The sequence below is a fragment of the Lathamus discolor genome, chromosome 2 (assembly GCF_037157495.1).
Source record: "Lathamus discolor isolate bLatDis1 chromosome 2, bLatDis1.hap1, whole genome shotgun sequence".
In the NCBI taxonomy this organism is placed as follows: domain Eukaryota; kingdom Metazoa; phylum Chordata; class Aves; order Psittaciformes; family Psittacidae; genus Lathamus; species Lathamus discolor.
Genome location: NC_088885.1, coordinates 106699182 through 106711495, shown reverse-complemented (window position 1 = coordinate 106711495; position 12314 = coordinate 106699182).

Genomic DNA, 12314 nt, shown 5'->3' with positions numbered 1-12314 from the left:
CCAATTACCACATTAAAGGGAAGCCAGGATTATTTCATGCGTGACTTACTAACCAAGAATAGAAGCTAATTTTAACAGAGGACATTCACAAAGTTGTTCGACCAGTGCTGGTGGTGATGTTTGTATGCTGAACTGGATATAACTGGAGTTGTTCAGTGAACTGGAGTTGGGACTATGAAAACTGTCTTGTTCCTCTCTTTGTCAAAAGGAGAACATGCTCCGCAAATATATTTTGAGAAATCTTTTGTCCTTTGTGGTGAGATTTAGTACTCATATAGGCCCCATCAGGCAAAGTCTCTCTGAGAATGGTCAGTATTGTCTTGTGCCTTTGAGAGGGGCAGGTTGCTTAGGGATGGGGAAGGCAGCATATCAGCTCTGCACTCCTAATATTAAGGTAGAAGATCTCCAGTATATCACAATGTTCCTGACATTTCCATCCTTGAGATGGTGAAGAATTGAAAGCTGTTCAGCTGTCATCTATCTGCTTGTGTCCACAAGTTTGCAGACCCTTAAGGTTTCTTTAACCTGTCTTAAAGGATAAGAATGGTGTCCTGTGTTCCTGAGGTTTGAAGAGACCCACAGGTTCTTAGGACTGTGTGGGAGTTACCACGTTTATGAGGGTGAAAGGGTAAACTATGAAACTTGTGATGTTCATGCAGCTACTTTGAGTCTGTGTTTGAGAGTCTGTGGCTCATGTAAGCCATCTCAGTTGTGTGTTTTCACTATGTCTGTTTTACTATTAAGAAGCGTTAGAAAAATACACATTATTGCTCCAAGGTCAGAATGATCTGTGAGCCTGCAGCCCAAAGCTGTATAGCACAGGAGACCCAACCTACACAACCCACATAATAGGAGGATGCTTGTCAGTGATAATCTTGCTTCTGTCTTTACTTTTTATCCTAGTTCATTTATTTTCAGCTGCTGAGAGACATGCGTTTATAATGTTTTAAATGTTTGTTTGGACAATGGGAGTAATGACTGAGAAGCAATCCAGACAAAATGAGGACAGTGCAGCCACGGACACTGAGTCTCCTCCACACTTGCTCCCTTGAGGTAAGAGATGTACTATTCATTTTAATGCATCTGCTTCCTCAGATAAATCTGCCTTGTGCAAGTAATAGCAAAAGGATGTCATCTTTCAAATGGCCAACAGAAATGGGGAGATAATGATCTAGTGGCTTCTCTTCATTTAAAAATATGACCTCACTGAACTGAGCGGTCCTTTTCTTTTGCTCGCCCACTTTATCACACCCGTCTTCAGCCCCTGGAAAGAGATACAACACTGAAATCAAGACAGGGTGTTGTGAGAAACTATGCTCTGTGTATGGGGCAGCTGAAGAAGTCTAGCATCTGATAGTAATTGATTAGTAAATTAAATTTTAACAACCTAGAGGCTGCATGCAGTCCAGCCCTGCTCCCCTAATATAAATCATTCAGATTTGCAAATATGAAACACATGTTTTCTGTCTGACCTTGTCTTTTATGGAGCAGTGGAGATTGCAAATGCAGATGCTCAGGTTTGTGTGTTTTCTTGGCCGCCGAGGCGATAAATGGCAGCTTTGCTCTCAGAGCACACGTTACATTGACATTGCTTCGTGAACTGGAGAACAGATATGGCAACAGGTAATAAAGCTGGGCTGGATCCTGTTCAAACAGCTTTGCTCCCTTTAGGCCTTGTTCACCTAGGGTGGGACTGTGACCTCCGATTGAGGCTCCAGTCCCTCTCCATTCCCTTGCCTGGGAGGAAAGAGGACATCCGCCACCCCTATAAATGTCTGACTGCAGAAGGCAGTCGGGCACCTGCCGTCTCTGCCTGCAGCAAAGTGCAGGTTTTGCCCATTTCCTAGCTGGTTTGGCTTAAACCCAACACAACCAGTCCCCACGCTTGTTCCCCATAGCTACAAGCTCCAGCACTGACTTGGGCACTGCCAACACTGCTTACTCTTTTCCCAGAGGTATTTAATGAACCTGCAGTGTCAGTTTTCCCCTTGAGGGCTGAATCTCCCCAAAGGAATCTGGGGCTCTGTGCATACCATTTCTTCCCCCTTTCTCATCAGAAGGGCATGTCCCAGTCTGACATTTTAGTCCCAGTGGTAACTTTTAGCACTGCTATTCTGGAGCTGAAGTGGAGGCTGCATGTTTAAAGCCTCAGATCTGCTCTGACTGCAGTCAGTGGGAATTTTCCTATGTAAGTGCTAAGTATTATTCAGTGTAAGCAAAACTTGGCCCATTAGTTTTAACTTTATTTTCCATTATAAATCAAATCCTTTCTCTAACTTTTGCCTAAAGTCTTTCCTCCTAGAGAGAAATTTGCTGTAGCTATAATGTTGCCATGAAGTATTCCAGCCACAAGAGCTTGAAAAGAGTTTTCTTACTTTCTAAAAGTCATGTTTCTTAGGAAATCTGACCTGTTCTATGATCTTTGTGATTTATTGATCTATTTCAACCTAGAGAGTTGTGTTGCTGTTTTTTGGGAGAGCAAATGGATTTGGCCCCGAGGCTAACAGCCTTGTAAGTTGAAGCTTTAGCAAAACATTTAATGCTCTCTCTACATCCCTGATGAAGGCATGTTGTGATGCCCATGTATTATAGCTCCTGTCCAGGGTTTAATATGACAGCTTTAAAAATTTTGGTCCTGAGCTTGAACTTGCTTACACTAAAATAAAGCAAGTCCTGACTTGGCAGGGGAAGCTGGAGAGTGCCTTCCCTCAGGTGTGTTACAGGACTAGGAAAGGGCACTTCAAGGAAAGGACAGCGGACCTCCCCATTCTTGGTCATGCTGTCCCATCAGTGTGTTGGTTATCGTAACACCCTATGCTGGAATTCAGGGGAGAAAATAGAGGCAGTGGAGATGAAGGCAGCAAGAACCAGAGAACTGAAAATTGGCACAGGCCAAAGGCTGGAGCTGTAGCATCATTTCAACCTTTTGCTTTGAGGAGATAATGTTCTTAAATAATCACCGAGGACTCTATTGCCTCCTGTACACACTTGTTAATGGGACGGGGCAGTAACGATGATGCATCAGTGGGATAAAACAGTCAGTACCAAGATTTTACAACTGGCTTCTTGTAGTCTGGGTGACCTAACGCTAGCCTGATCCTGTGGATCTTTTGTATTTCTCCATGCTCGACCCTGTCATACCTCCTTTCCAGATGGAAAAGGGCTGAAGGCTAAAGAACTCTAGTCCAAGTGACTGAATTGTCTATAAGTGGTTATAGCACATTAAATGTGTACCTGCAGTGCACCCTTTGTGTTAGCTTTGAATGAAAAGGATTCAGTTCATGTGCTACAAAACCACCCCATAAGGCAAATTGGATTTTGGTAAGAGAGAGAGGCTTGGGAAGCTGCCCTCAGTCCTGTGCCTCAGATCTAGACTACAATGCTGATGCTGTGGACACACCAGTAACAGGAAAAATAGACATTCAGATTTTACTGCAGAGAGGAGTCCTGAGAGAGCCCTGTGATATCTTTGCGCTTAACAACACTCAAGAAGGTTTTGTTCTAAAATTATTTCATAGCCATATGATATCTGGAGAATTGCTTTGAGGTGGGAGAGAATCCTTTAAAGCACTTTGGTTTAGTTGCATGAGGAAGTTTACTTATGTGACTGGTAGTACAGTGTACAGTGAAGCGTTGCTTGGATGTTCACAGATCATCTTAAGTCTTAGTTACATTACTGATCTTTAAATCTTACTGCTTACATAAGGGATGTGAAGCTGCCTTTGTGCAGACTGCTGTCAGCAGGCTTATACTCTTTCATTGCCTTCTTTCTTGTCCAGGATGTTCACCATCTTTTGTGTGTGTAGCTATGGCTTTTTTACTGTTTTTAAAGACTAGAGCTCTCATTTCCAAGCTGATAAAGTCCTTACCAAAGCTCAATGAGACTCTGGAGTAGTCAAGTATATGGTGAAGGTGAAAATTAAATTTTTAGCTACTGAGAGTTTTTATTGTAGTTTTTTAACATAACATCCCTGCGTCAGCCACTTAATAAGAGCAATATATGCTAATAGAATTAATGTACCTTGTAACAGAAGAAGCCCTTTCCACTCATTGTAGGAACATCTTCAGACTATGCAGTCATTTCTATTAGAGGGCTACTGTGCATGTAGATACTAATTTTATGTAGGAAGCTAAATTGATGTGCTTTATTCTCCAGAGTAACAGGCTTACATTATTTGAGATAGTAGTTTTTTATCATTTGTTTTAGGCTTTTAAACCTGAAGATGTTAGTCACTAATTCCTGTTGTAAAAATTAAAAGCTAAGGTTGCTGCATGAATTGAAATTGATGTTAGATGACAGACTCCTACATTTCAGTATCATTTCGATTTGTGTGGTGTTACTGTCTGGATGTGGTTTGTAGTTCTGCATTAATTTAAAGTAATAGCACTGTAGTTTTTATTTGTTTTTCTGTTTTCCTCTGAGCCAAGAAGTGTTAACAGCAGTCTTGGTTATGAACACCGCAGTGCACTCTAGTGAAGTTCCCATTTGCAATGATTCCAACCAGGTGACCTTTTATCCTATATTGTGCACAGCCGCTTTTGAAAACAGAGTTTCAGTCCACCAGTTCTGAGCTGTTCCCCAACTTACTGCTGTTCCACAGGCTGGCTTCGTCACTCTGCTTCAGCTGATTTCTTTTAATCTAAGCATCATATTCTTTTGTTCAGCAGGCAATCCCTTTCTTGCAGCTGCAGTGCCTCCTGTTAAATCTGAGGCCAAGTGGAAAGTTGGCTATCGTGCTTGCTTGGTCTAAGACTGCACTGAGCTTGTGTGTGTCTGGTTGTGAAGGTGATATGGCTCTCTCCACCTGGATCACAGTGGGGCTGAACCATCCTAGGGAGAGGGCATGTTGCCCTGCACAGCACAGCTTAGTAGCTGTTTATGTACACTAACTGCCAAGGCAGAAGTGGAAGAAGTCTATCTCTGATATGGTGCAAGATTTTTGAAACTTGCCTTTGTGCAGAGTCCTTGTTAATGCTTTGTGGTCGCCAGAAGCTGTGGTGCGGGCTCCAGGCAGAGTTTGCTAGATGCAGGCTTGTGAAGTTGACCCTGGAGGCTGAAATTTTCATGTGAAGAATGAGTGATCTGTGGTCTCTGTGGTATCTATAGCTGTTGGTAAGGGCAGCAAATGTGGGACTCTGTCAACTTGTAGTCTTTCAGTGCATTACTCGGATACTCCTTTGCTGGTCTGGGTAGAGCCAACTGTTTGCTGAATGCCTTACACTGCTGACATGAGTCACTGGAGTGCTCTAAAATGTTTATGTTTGGGATTCTCCTAATAAAAGAGGGCAGCTACCAAGTAAACTCAGTCCATTCACTATAAACACTTCATAAGCAATCTCCCTTGAGGGAATATCAGAGGGTTTCTTTAGTTTGTTTGTTGTGGTTTTGTTGAGCTTTTTTGGTTTTGCTGGTTTTGGTTTTGTTTTGTTTTGTTTTTTTTTTTTAAATCACAAATGACTTAAGTTCTTCATTTGAAAAAAAAAAAAAAAAGTACTATAAACCCGCCAATATAACAAGATGCAATACATATGAACATATGTAACATATACAAGTATATGCATTGCATTAGCAGATACAGCAATTATTTAATGCAGTGTCACTCAAATATGCTGTGAGATGCCAACACGGTGAATGTTAGTAAGCTGTAAATGTGTTTTCCCAAGCTGTGCTACATGGCTGTGAACATCGGTGTTGCCGGTGGCTATGTGCAATATCTAATCATAGAATCATAGAACAGTTAGGGTTGGAAAGGACCTTAAGATTATATAGTTCCAACCCCCCTGCCACGGGCAGGGACACCTCACACTAAACCATCCCACCCAAGGCTCTGTCCGGCCTGGTCTTGAACACAGCCAGGGATGGAGCATTCACAACCTCCCTGGGCAACCCATTCCAGTGCCTCAACACCCTCACAGTAAAGAATTCCTTCCTTATATCCAATCTAAACTTCCCCTGTTTAAGTTTTAACCTGTTACCCCTTGTCCTATCACTACAGTCCTTAGTGAAGAGTCCCTCCCCAGCATCCTTATAGCATCCTTATACCCCTTCGGGTACTGGAAGGCTGCTATGAGGTCCCCACGCAGCCTTCTCTTCTCCAGACTGAACAGCCCCAACTTTCTCAGCCTGTCTTCATACGGAAGGTGCTCCAGTCCCCTGATCATCCTCGTGGCCCTCCTCTGGGCTTGTTCCAACAGTTCCATGTCTTTTTTATGTTGAGGACACCAGAACTGTGCACAATACTCCAGGTGAGGTCTCACAAGAGCAAAGTAAGTTATTCAAATAAACTTGTATACAGGACATTAAATTCTAAGTCTTTTTATAACCTTGTCAAATCTACATGCAGTTGTTATCTTTCAGGTACTAATTTGTGCCATTTCCTTCTGATCCTAGCTGATACCAGGCCTCAAACCTTTCTTTGCCTTTCCTTCTGTGTGTGCATCTGTCTAATGCTCCCGTTGACTTGTGTATTTCAGAGAAAGGCCTGTCTGGTGCTTGAATCACTTTTTGTTTTCATTACAAGATGGTGCCAGCCACTTCATATAGATGGGCTGACCTGTTCATTTGGCTTTAGCTGGGACTAGCTCTACTATTTCACATTAAGTCTTACTGATCTGGTTTATCTTAGAGCATGGCAGATGCAAATAAACAAAGTATTTGCTAGTGGTGAGCACAGAGCCATTCAGCCATACAAGCTTGTTGGCTCTGGAAGTAAGCCTGAAAGTTAAATAAGCCAGGAGAATGGGCAACTCCCCTTGCTAGCCCTGGAAAAATGCTTGGCCAAAAAGGAGATCTGGGTTTCTCTTCCCAGTGCAGCCTCTTTGTTAAGCTCCTAGAAATCCTGGGAGTGGATTCCAGCTCAGCGGGATAGTCTCTGGGATCCAATTAAAAATAAGCAAACATAGCAGTGTCTACTTTCCCTGTTCTAGCTCATTCCTCTTTTGGGGTGTTGCCTTTCTCCAGGGTGCTAAAGAAGCATCCACTTTTTCCTTGCTTATTGCAATGCATCCATAAATATTACGTTTCCCTCTCTAAATTACATGTAATTCTTTATCAAGGTTATTTCAAAAGAGAAGGCACAAGTAAAATCTATATATTTTCTTTTCTCTCTGTTTCCCTATAACATCTCTTGCTTATTCCGTTACCAAGGTTGATTTCTGGGAGTCTGGAGAGACTGTACCTGTCTCCCAGTGAGAGCCAGACAGCTTTACCTAAGCAGGATTTTGCTTACCTTGTAATTTTACCTTGTCATGTTACTTGCAATTCAGCAGCTCAGAGGTTGCTTCTGCCTTATGTCACTGAAGAACCAGAACAAAAAGGATGTATTTGCATGACTCACAAAACCCACATTTTCTGTAAACTTTAATTTTTTTCTGTGTTGTGTTTGCCTCGTGCAGTAAAATCATTGTGTTACTCATGCAGTTTCTTTATCCCACTGGTGCAGAGCTGTAAAGAAAACCTAACCTTCAATGACTGAGGCTCAGCCACCGATGCAACACATGGTATTTATAACCTTACCACTTGATTAGGTGCTGAATGGTGTCTGGAGAGGCATATGTGACAATTCTGTTAACTTGAGTGGCTCTGTTTGGAAAAAGAAAGATAAAAAAAATAAACCAAACAACCAAACCAACAAACTAAAACAAAACCAACAAACCCTCAAAACTGGAGAAATTATGCCATGGACCTGTTCCCTAAATCCCACTTTTGTTCTGGGGCTTGCACCTGTGTTAGGTACTTTAAGTAAGCAAACTTCAAGCTTTTAAATAATGTTTTGAAAGTGTCATAAAAGCCTCTAAAGAGTTTTTTAAGTCTGCTGATACTGAAGATATGAAGAGGGAAGGCATTTCTTCATTAGCTCTGCAATTATGCTGGCTAGACAGTTATACATTTGACCTCTGTCAAACTCAGTGTCTGTTCTGAGGAGGCTCATGTATTTCTTGCCATGCTGTCTTGTGTTGGCTAAATGTTTGGACCAGGATCATCCCAGGCCCGGGAGGGTTAATGCTTTGTGCTGCGACGGCAGTACCAAGGGATGGCTGGAGGGTGGAGAAGCATCCTAGAAGAAAAGGCAAAGCAGTTGCCACCATGCCAGCCGGCTCACCACCTCTCTGCTCCCCTGCCCACACCCTCATGTCTAGACTGCTGCCCCGCATGGGACAAGGGCTCTGAGCTCAGCCCTTTCAAGTCAAGGAAAGCTTCCATTGAGGGAATTTTGCCTCAGAGATGAATGTGGGCTTAAACATCCACTGGGTTTGTAAGCATTTGTATCCTTAGTCTCTCCAAGCCTGTATTTTACTGGCTCAGGACGCAGAGTGGGTCAGTGCTTTGGGACGTTACTGCTACTGGCTGGCAGCTGGACAACTTGTATCTCATGAAGAAATTTCTCTGCTATTTCAGAGCTGGTTTTGTTCTGATCTGGGGTGAGACACACATCTCCAAAGAGTTTTATGGGGCAGGAATGCCATAAAAAGTTGAAAGCCAAAAATAACTTTTTTCCCCTCCCTCTTTTCACCTCCTACCCTCCAAGCCAATACTCACTCAGGGCATGGAAGGGAAGGGAGAGGCATGCAGAGACTGTCAGAAAGAGCAATGGCTGTAAAACTTTGGGGGAGTGGGCTGCAGTGTCTGGTTTGGTTGCTGAGTTCTGAAGGGTTTCATCAGTAATAAAACTTCACCCCGCAAACGTTGTTTTTGACAGAACTGTAACTCCTGTTGAAAACCACTCTCAAACATTTTATCAGCTGTAATCAGCACCTGGATAGATTTAAGAAGTAATAGCTACATCTTAAATGCAACCAGCACTCTCTGCAGGAATAAGGTCTGGAGAAATAACACTTCCCCAGGAGATGGAGCACAAAGATAGTGTGTTACAGATGTCTTTAAAAACAGAGTGTGATGCAGCCAGGGAGAGAGAAATTAAGTAGAACAGTTGCACAGAGCACTATCAGAGCACAAAGTGGGACCCAGAAACAAGGATCATAGGATCAGAATGGGTTGAGAAGGACCCCTGGAGGTCCCAGTGCAGCCCCTCTCTAGGCAGGACCATGCTCGCAGTAGCATTAGCTTGCTCGGGGGCTGTCTGGCTGAGCCTTGAGTTTCTCTGTGGATATTCAAGGATAGGATCCCACAAGTTTTTTGTGTCCCTTGTGGTAAAAAAAAATTCTCATATCTAGTGGGAATCTCCTGTGTTTCAAGTTGTGCTTGCTGCTTCTTGTCTCATTACAGCACACCCTGGAGAAGAATCTGGCTCCATCCTCTCTACAGCCATTGATTATGTAGTTGAAGATAGCAGCTAGCTCTCCCTTTAACTACCCCGGGTCTCTCTGCCTATTCTTGCTTGTTTCTTAACACTGCTTAAAATTAAATATTGCTTCCAGTGTCTAGATCCAGGGTCAGGAAACAGCATTAAATGTAGTTTTCTCCCACAAGCTATATCCCAATGAGCAGCCAGGCGAGTGCCAGAACTGGAAGGAGAGTGTGTGGGACAAGGGATGTCATGGGGAGAGAAGGCAACTCCTGTTTTAGACCTCATCATAAACCTTTTCTCTGAGCTGGAATTGAATTCCACTAGGTCTTGATAGTAACCGTCTGGAAACTTGTGTTAGTGATCATTGCTGGAAGGGGTCAGCTTTTATGCTTCATAATGTTCTTAAAAGGTGCGGTACAGTCATGTCTCATATGTGCCCTTTCTGTAGACTTTGGGTTTAGGGTTTTTTTTCCGTTTTTTTTCCCTGGTGTGGTGAGGCACAGGAATCGGTTGCCCAGGGATGTTGTGAATGCTCCATCCCTGGCGGTGTTCAAGGCCAGGTTGGATGAAGCCTTGTGTGGGATGGTTTAGTGTGAGGTGTCCCTGGCCATGGCAGGGGGGTTGGAACTAGATGATCTTGAGGTCCTTTCCAACCTAACTATTGTATGATTCTATGATGTTTCTCAGGAAGTGTGCATGATGGAGGACTAGGTGTAATAGTGTAGTGGTAGAAATAGCCTGCTAGCTGAATACAGTGGCTCAACGTGGCTTTTGATCCTTTGTTAACTGGCTCTCTGCAGCTGTGATCATTGCAGAAGGTGGTCCTGTGGAGAGAGGGATGGGTTTGTGCAATGGGCACTGGGAGTTCAACTCTGCTTGTATACTGGTTGGTAACTGTGAGAGAGGGTGGAGGTCCTCTGCTTTCCAGAAACAGGAAAAATAATGCTGGCGGTGTAGTTCAGAGTTCAGTTTCTATTCCACCGGCTGAAAGAGCGTACTTCAGAAAAAAACCCAAACAACTAAATCAAAAATCCCAAAGAAGTCTTGAATTGTACTGCTTTTGACATCTGAACCACTTCTGGGTTTATGTGAAAGTGGGGTATAAGTTACAGTTGCTTTGGGAATCCATACTTCAGACTTTGACTTCTGTAAGTCTAATTTCTTAATCTGACTATTCCATTAAACATATAAATTGAATGAGGCTACGAACACCTGAAAGTAAATGACTTAATTGTTATGTCAACAACATAAGCATGTATGGATGGCTTTTTAAACGGCATGAAGGACCAAATCTTCCCCCAGATGGTTTGGAATCTAACTGTACAAATGAAAAACTTCTTGCCAAGTCTTGCTTAAACATAGCACACTTATTTTTATTACAAAAAAAGAAAAAGAAGAGAAGTGAATTGCCAAGGTTTATTTTTCCTTCTTTAGGTGATGTCATTAAACTCCACTGACAGGGGTGGTAGGAGAATGGGAACCCATGTCCCCGTTACACAGTCTGTCTCTGGTAGTGTCTGCCTGTCTGAATGTCAGGTGCGCCTGGACAGAGGCCTGTTCTCCGTCAGTTTTGGTACCTTTGTGACGGTGATGCTGGCTGCCACAGCAAAGCTATATACCATACATCCATAGCATCTGTAGGGTTAAGAAAGGCCAGGTACAGTGTGGGGTCCTTGTCAGCTCTGTGTATAGTCAGCTAACTTTGTTACCTCTAGTAGCTGTCCCCCATCTCAAGCTTTCTAAAGTTCTTTCCCCTCCAATTTCCTCTTTACTGCTGCCTCTTTTTTGTGGGACTTATATGAGTTACCAGTTATAAACACAAAAATATGGTGGTTTTAATCTGTTGATTGAATTCAACTATAGTCCATGGGAAACATGTTTTTGAAAGTCATACTCTCGAGTGTTGGCTCAGGCTGACTCACAGTGTCTGAATCTTGGTAAAATGCAGCCAATCATGCCATTGATTAGGAACAACAGTCCTTGATCTATTTTGATCCATCTTGATAGGTTTCATAAGCACAGGTTTGGAAAACTGATGAGGGTTAAAAAAAAAGCTTCAATTCATAGTCAGCAGCACTGAGATCTGGCTAACCTCTCCTCTTTGTGGGCTTTCCAGATGAATTTGTAATAGGGAAGGAGGCATGTTTTTGGAAATAGGTGCTGCCAGCTGAAACAGAAGACACATTTCTGTAAACACCAGTGGTTGCATTTGTTTTTTTCTCAGAATTAAAACTGATGTTTTTTTTTTTAACAACCCCTTGTGTCTGGTCACCCTTGCGTCATTTCTCCATGTTACCTGTTGCCATAGTGTCTAAATAATGATGCCAGTGTGATTTGAGTGAAACCATACATTGTTGTGTGTTTACCTGTAACTCTGACTAGTAATGAGAATATAATGGAAAGCTGCACCAGATGTCTAAAAGCAGCAGGGCTGAGAACCATATTTGGGTGAGGCTATTCACATACACAAGTTTAGGTTCACCCTTTAGCTCCCTCATTGACTGTTCGGGCTCCTTGCATGGTCAATGGAGAGGGTTGCCACAATTCAGAACATGCATGAGCTGGCAGCCTGCTTTTCCCTCAGCCATATAGGGAGCTTGAACACACGTCAGTGTCAAACCTTTGTTCCCTCCTCAGCATATGTTTGAGTGAGGTTTTGTGGGATTGTTTTGGTTTTGTTTGGGTTTAGTTTGTTTTTTTTGGTTTTTATTGTCTTGTTTTCATAGCCTTACTAGAACTTTTTGTGCTAAAGGAAGAAAAAAATTGTGTGATCTTATGAAAAATATTTAATAACTTCATTTGCTTTCTGAGTGCTTCATCTTACTAGTGTGCTTGTGCATGTTCTGCCTTGGAGATGATCCATAGTCTTTAAAATACTTTTCCCTGAAAGCAAACACATAGCCTGCAGGTTGAGGGAGGGAGGGAGTTTTGTCCTTGTGGCCTCTAGGGGAACGCAGAGTGGATGATATGTTGTCCTTAGGGCAGTTTGCTCCCTTGTACCAGAGACACAGGCTCTCGCTGATAAACTTCCCCACCTGTTGCTATGTGTAACTACGATCTGTTATT